This window comes from Arachis ipaensis, chromosome B2 (genome assembly GCF_059453495.1).
Source record: "Arachis ipaensis isolate K30076 ecotype BB chromosome B2, ASM5945349v1, whole genome shotgun sequence".
NCBI classification, from domain to species: domain Eukaryota; kingdom Viridiplantae; phylum Streptophyta; class Magnoliopsida; order Fabales; family Fabaceae; genus Arachis; species Arachis ipaensis.
The window spans coordinates 41,536,210-41,542,209 of NC_142437.1; positions in this window are offsets into that span (position 1 = coordinate 41,536,210).

The window sequence follows — 6,000 nt, forward strand, 5'->3', positions numbered from 1 at the left end:
TGGCCTCCCAACACCAAACTTAGAGTTTGACTGTGGGGCTCTGGTTGACTCTGTTTTGAAAAAAGCTTTTTATGCTTCCTTTCCATGTTTTCAGAAGGGTAACCTTGAGTTGTAAACACAAGGGAGTCCTCATTCAATTGGAGGACTAATTCTCCTCTGTCAACATCAATCACAGCTCTTGCTGTGGCTAGGAAGGGTCTTCCAAGGATGATGAATTCATCCTCATTCTTCCCAGTATCTAGGATTATGAAATCAGTAGGGATGTAAAGGCCTTCAACCTTTACTAATACGTCCTCTACTTGTCCATAAGCCTCTTTTCTTGAATTGTCTACCATCTCTAATGAGATTCTAGCAACTTGCACCTTAAAGATTCCCAGTTTCTCCATTACAGAGAGTGGCATGAGGTTTATTCCTGACCCAAGGTCACAGAGAGCCTTCTCAAAGGTCATGGTGCCCATGGTACAAGGTATTACGAACTTTCCAAGATCCTATTTCTTCTGTGGCAATCTCAGTTGATCCAATGCATTTAGTTCATTGGTGAACAGGGGAGGTTCATCTCCCCTAGTCTCTTTACCAAATAATTTGGCATTCAGCTTCATGATTGCACCAAGGAACTTGGCAACTTGCTCTTCAGTAACATCCTCATTCTCTTCAGAAGAAGAATACTAATCAGAGCTCATGAAGGGCATAAGGAGGTTCAATGGAATCTCTATGGTCTCTAGATGAGCCTCAGAGTCCTTTGGTTCCTCAGAGGGAAACTCCTTATTGATCACTGGATGTCCAAGGAGGTTTTCCTCACTGTGGTTCACGTCCTCTCCCCAGAAGAAAATCCAAAAGGAGAGTGCAAGGCCATTGATATAACCAAGAGTGCAAGGCCATTGATATAACCATTGGTTATATCAATGGCCTTGCACTCTCCTTTTGGATTTTCTCCTTGGGAGAGGATGTGAATCCCAAGGAGGAAGACCTCCTAGGACGTCCAGTGATCAATAAGGAGCTTCCCTATGAGGAACCAATGGAATCTGAGACTCATCTAGAGACCATAGAGATTCCATTGAACCTCCTTATGCCATTCATGAGCTCTAATGAGTATTCCTCTTCTGAAGAGAATGAGGATGTTACTGAAGAGCAAGTTACCAAGTACCTTGGTGCAATCATGAAGCTGAATGCCAAATTATTTGGTAATGAGACTTGGGAAGATGAACCTCCCTTGTTCACTAATGAACTGAGTGATCTGGATCAACTGACATTGCCTCAGAAGAAACAGGATCCTGGAAAGTTCGTAATACCTTGTACCATAGGCAACATGATCTTTGAAAAGGCTCTGTGTGACTTTGGTTCAGTGATAAACCTCATGGCCCTCTTTGTAATAGAGAAACTGGGAATCTATGGGGTGCAAGCTGCTAAAATATCATTAGAGATGGCAGACAATTCAAGAAAACAGGCTTATGGACAAGTAGAGGACGTGTTAGTAAAGGTTGAAGACCTTTACATCCCTGCTTATTTCATAGTCTTAGATACTGGAAAGAATGAGGATGAATCCATCATCCTTGGAAGACCCTTCCTAGCCACAGCAAGAGTTGTGATTGATGTTAACAGAGGTGAACTAATCCTTCAATTGAATGAGGACTCCCTTGTGTTTACAACTCAAGGTTATCCTTCTGTAAACATGGAAAAGAGGCACAGTAAGCTTCTCCCACTGCAGAGTCAACTAGAGCCCCCACAGTCAAACTCTAAGTTTGGTGTTGGGAGGCCACAACCAAACTCTAAGTTTGGTGTTGAACTCCCATATCCAAACTCTAAGTTTGGTGTTGGGGAGTCTCAACAATGCTCTGAACATCTGTGAGGCTCCATGAGAGCCCACTGTCAAGCTATTGACATTAAAGAAGTGCTTGTTGGGAGGCAACCCAATTTTTATTTATCTAATTTTAATTTATTTTTATTGTTATTTCATGTTTTATTAGGTTCATGATCATGTGGAGTCACAAAATAAATCAAAAAATTAAAAACAGAATCAAAAACAGTAGAAGAAAAATCACACCCTGGAGGAGGATCTTACTGGCGTTTAAACGCCAGTAAGGAGCATTTGGCTGGCGTTCAACGCCAGAACAGAGCATGGATCTGGCGTTGAACGCCAGAAACAAGCAGCATCCTGGCGTCAGACGCCAGAAATGCACACTGAGGAAGAGCTGGCGCTGAACGCCAGAAACAAGCATCTGGCTGGCGTTCAACGCCAGAAATATGCTGCATCTGGGCGCTGAACGCCCAGAACAAGCATCAATTCGGCGTTTAAACGCCAGAATTGTATGAAAAGGCATTTTACATGCCTAATTAGTGCAGGGATGCAATTCCTTGACACCTCAGGATCTGTAGACCCCACAGGATCAACTCAGCATCTGTGGATCCCACAGGATCCCCACCTACCACCACTCATTCTCTTCCCTCTTCTCAATGTTCATCCTCTCTTCCCAATAAACACTCTTCCCCAAAACTCTTCACTAATCACCTCAATCTCTCTTCCCTATCACCACTTCACCACTCACATCCATCCACTCTTCCCCATAAACCTACCTCATAAACTCCACCTACCTTCAAAATTCAAAATCAATTTCCCACCCAAACCCACCCTATATGGCCGAAACTAAACCCCCCTCCCTTCCCTATATAAAGCCCTCCATTCTTTTTTATTTTCACACAACACAACCCTCTCTTCCCCTTCTTGGCCGAATACACCTCTCCCTCCTTTCCTCCATGTTTTCTTCTTCTTCTTCATCTATTCTTTCTTATCTTACTCGAGGGCGAGTAATATTCTAAGTTTGGTGTGGTAAAAGCATAAGCTTTTTGTTTTTCCATTACCATTGATGGCACCTAAGACCGGAAAATCCTCTAAAAAAGGGAAAGGGAAGACAAAAGCTTCCACCTCCGAGTCATGGGAGATGGAAAGATTCATCTCCAAAGCTCATCAAGACCACTTCTATGATGTTGTGGCCAAGAAGAAGGTGATCCCCGAGGTCCCTTTCAAGCTCAAGAGAAATGAGTATCCGGAGATCCGACATGAAATCCAAAGAAGAGGTTGGGAAATTCTAACAAACCCCATCCAACAAGTCGGCATCCTAATGGTTCAAGAGTTCTATGCCAATGCATGGATCACTAAGAACCATGATCAAAGTAAGAACCCGAATCCAAAGAATTATATTACAATGGTTCGGGGAAAATACTTAGATTTTAGTCCGGAAAATGTAAGGTTGGCGTTCAACTTGCCAATGATGGAAGAGAACGCACACCCCTACACAAGGTGAGTCAACTTTGATCAAAGGTTGGACCAAGTCCTCATGGACATATGTATGGAAGGAGCTCAATGGAAGATTGACTCCAAAGGCAAGCCGGTTCAACTAAGAAGATTGGACCTCAAGCTTGTGGCTAGAGGATGGTTGGAGTTCATCCACCGCTCCATCATCCCCACTAGCAACCGATCTAAAGTTACTGTAGATCGGGCCATCATGATCCATAGCATCATTATTGGAGAGGAAGTAGAAGTTCATGAAGTCATCTCCCTTGAACTCTACAAAATAGCCGAAAAGCCCTCTCCTTGGGCAAGGCTAGCTTTTCCTCATCTTATTTGCCATCTATGTTACTCAGTTGGAGCTTTCATAAAAGGAGACATTCCCATTGAGGAAGAGAAGCCCATCACTAAGAAAAGGATGGAGCAAGCAAGAGAGCCCATTCATGGATCTCAAGAGACGCATGAAGCTCATCACCATGAGATCCCGGAGATGCCTCAAATGCATTTTCCTCCACAAAACTATTGGGAGCAAATCAACACCTCCCTAGGAGAATTAAGTTCCAACAAGGGACAATTAAGGGTGGAACATTAAGAGCACTCCATCATCCTTCATGAAATTAGAGAAGATCAAAAAGCAATGAGGGAGGAGCAATAGAGACAATGAAGAGACATAGAAGAGCTCAAGGACATCATTGGTTCCTCAAGGAGAAAACGCCACCATCACTAAGGTGGACTCATTCCTTGTTCTTACATTCTCTGTTTTTCGTTTTCTTTATGTTAAGTGCTTATCCAGGTTTTTGTCTTACTACATGATCATTAGTATTTAGTAACTTTGTCTTAAAGTTATAAATGTCCTATGAATCCATCACCTCTCTTAAATGAAAACTGTTTTAATTCAAAAGAACAAGAAGTACATGAGTTTCGAATTTATCCTTGAACTTAGTTTAATTATATTGATGTGGTGACAATGCTTCTTGTTTTCTGAATGAATGCTTGAACAGTGCATATGTCTTTTGAAGTTGTTGTTCATGAATGTTAAATATGTTGGCTCTTGAAAGAATGATGACAAGGAGACATGTTATTTGATAATCTGAAAAATCATAAAAATGATTCTTGAAGCAAGAGAAAGCGATGAATACAAAGCTTGCAAAAAAAAAATAGCAAAAAAAATTCGAAAAAGAAAAAGCAAGCAGAAAAAGCCAAAAGCTCTTAAAACCAAGAGGCAAGAGCAAAAAGCCAATAACCCTTAAAACCAAAAGGCAAGGGTAAATAAAAAGGATCCCAAGGCTTTGAGCATCAGTGGATAGGAGGGCCTAAAGGAATAAAATCCTGGCCTAAGCGGCTAAACCAAGCTGTCCCTAACCATGTGCTTATGGCGTGAAGGTGTCAAGTGAAAACTTGAGATTGAGCAGTTAAATTCAAGGTCCAAAGCAAAAATAGAGTGTGCTTAAGAACCCTGGACACCTCTAATTGGGCACTTTAGCAAAGCTGAGTCACAATCTGAAAAGGTTCACCCATTTATGTGTCTGTGGCATTTATGTATCCGGTGGTAATACTGGAAAACAAAGTGCTTAGGGCCACGACCAAGACCGATAAAGTAGCTGTGTTCAAGAATCCACATACTGAACTAGGAGAATCAATAACACTATCTGAACTCTGAGTTCCTATAGATGCCAATCATTCTGAACCTCAATGGATAAAGTGAGATGCCAAAACTATTCAAGAGGCAAAAAGCTACAAGTCCCGCTCATCTGATTGGAGCTATGTTTCATTGATAGTTTGGAATTTATAGTATATTCTCTTCTTTTTATCCTATTTGATTTTCAGTTGCTTGGGGACAAGCAACAATTTAAGTTTGGTGTTGTGATAAGTGGATAATTTATACGCTTTTTGGCATTGTTTTTAATATGATTTTAGCAGAATCTAGTTACTTTTAGGGATGTTTTCATTAGTTTTTATGTTAAATTCACATTTCTGGACTTTACTATAAGTTTGTGTGTTTTTCTGTGATTTTAGGTATTTTCTGGCTGAAATTGAGGGACTTGAGCAAAAATCAGATTCAGAGGTAGAAGAAGGACTGCTGATGCTATTGGATTCTGACCTCCCTGCACTCAAAGTGGATTTTCTGGAGCTACAGAACTCAAAATGGTGCGCTTTTAATTGCGTTGAAAAGTAGACATCCAGGGCTTTCCAGAAATATATAATAGTCCATACTTTGGCCGAGTTTAGATGGCGCAAAAGAGCGTTGAACGCCTGTTCTATGCTGCAGTCTAGAGTTAAACGCCAGAAACACGTCACGAACCAGAGTTGAACGCCAAAAACACGTTACAACTTGGCGTTCAACTTCAGAAGAAGCCTCTGCACGTGTAACATTCAAGCTCAGCCCAAGTACACACCAAGTGGGCCCCGGAAGTGGATTTATGCATCAATTACTTACTTCTGTAAACCCTAGTAACTAGTTTAGTATAAATAGGACCTTTTACTATTGTATTAGGCATCTTGGGACTTCTAGTTCTTAGATCATGGGGGCTGGCCATTCAGCCATGCATGAACCTTTCACTTATGTATTTTTCAATGGTAGAGTTTCTGCACGCCATAGATTAAGGTGTGGAGCTCTGCTGTTCCTCAAGGATTAATGCAAAGTACTACTGTTTTTCTATTCAATTCAACTTATTCTGCTTCTAAGATATCCATTCGCACCCAAGAACATGATGAAT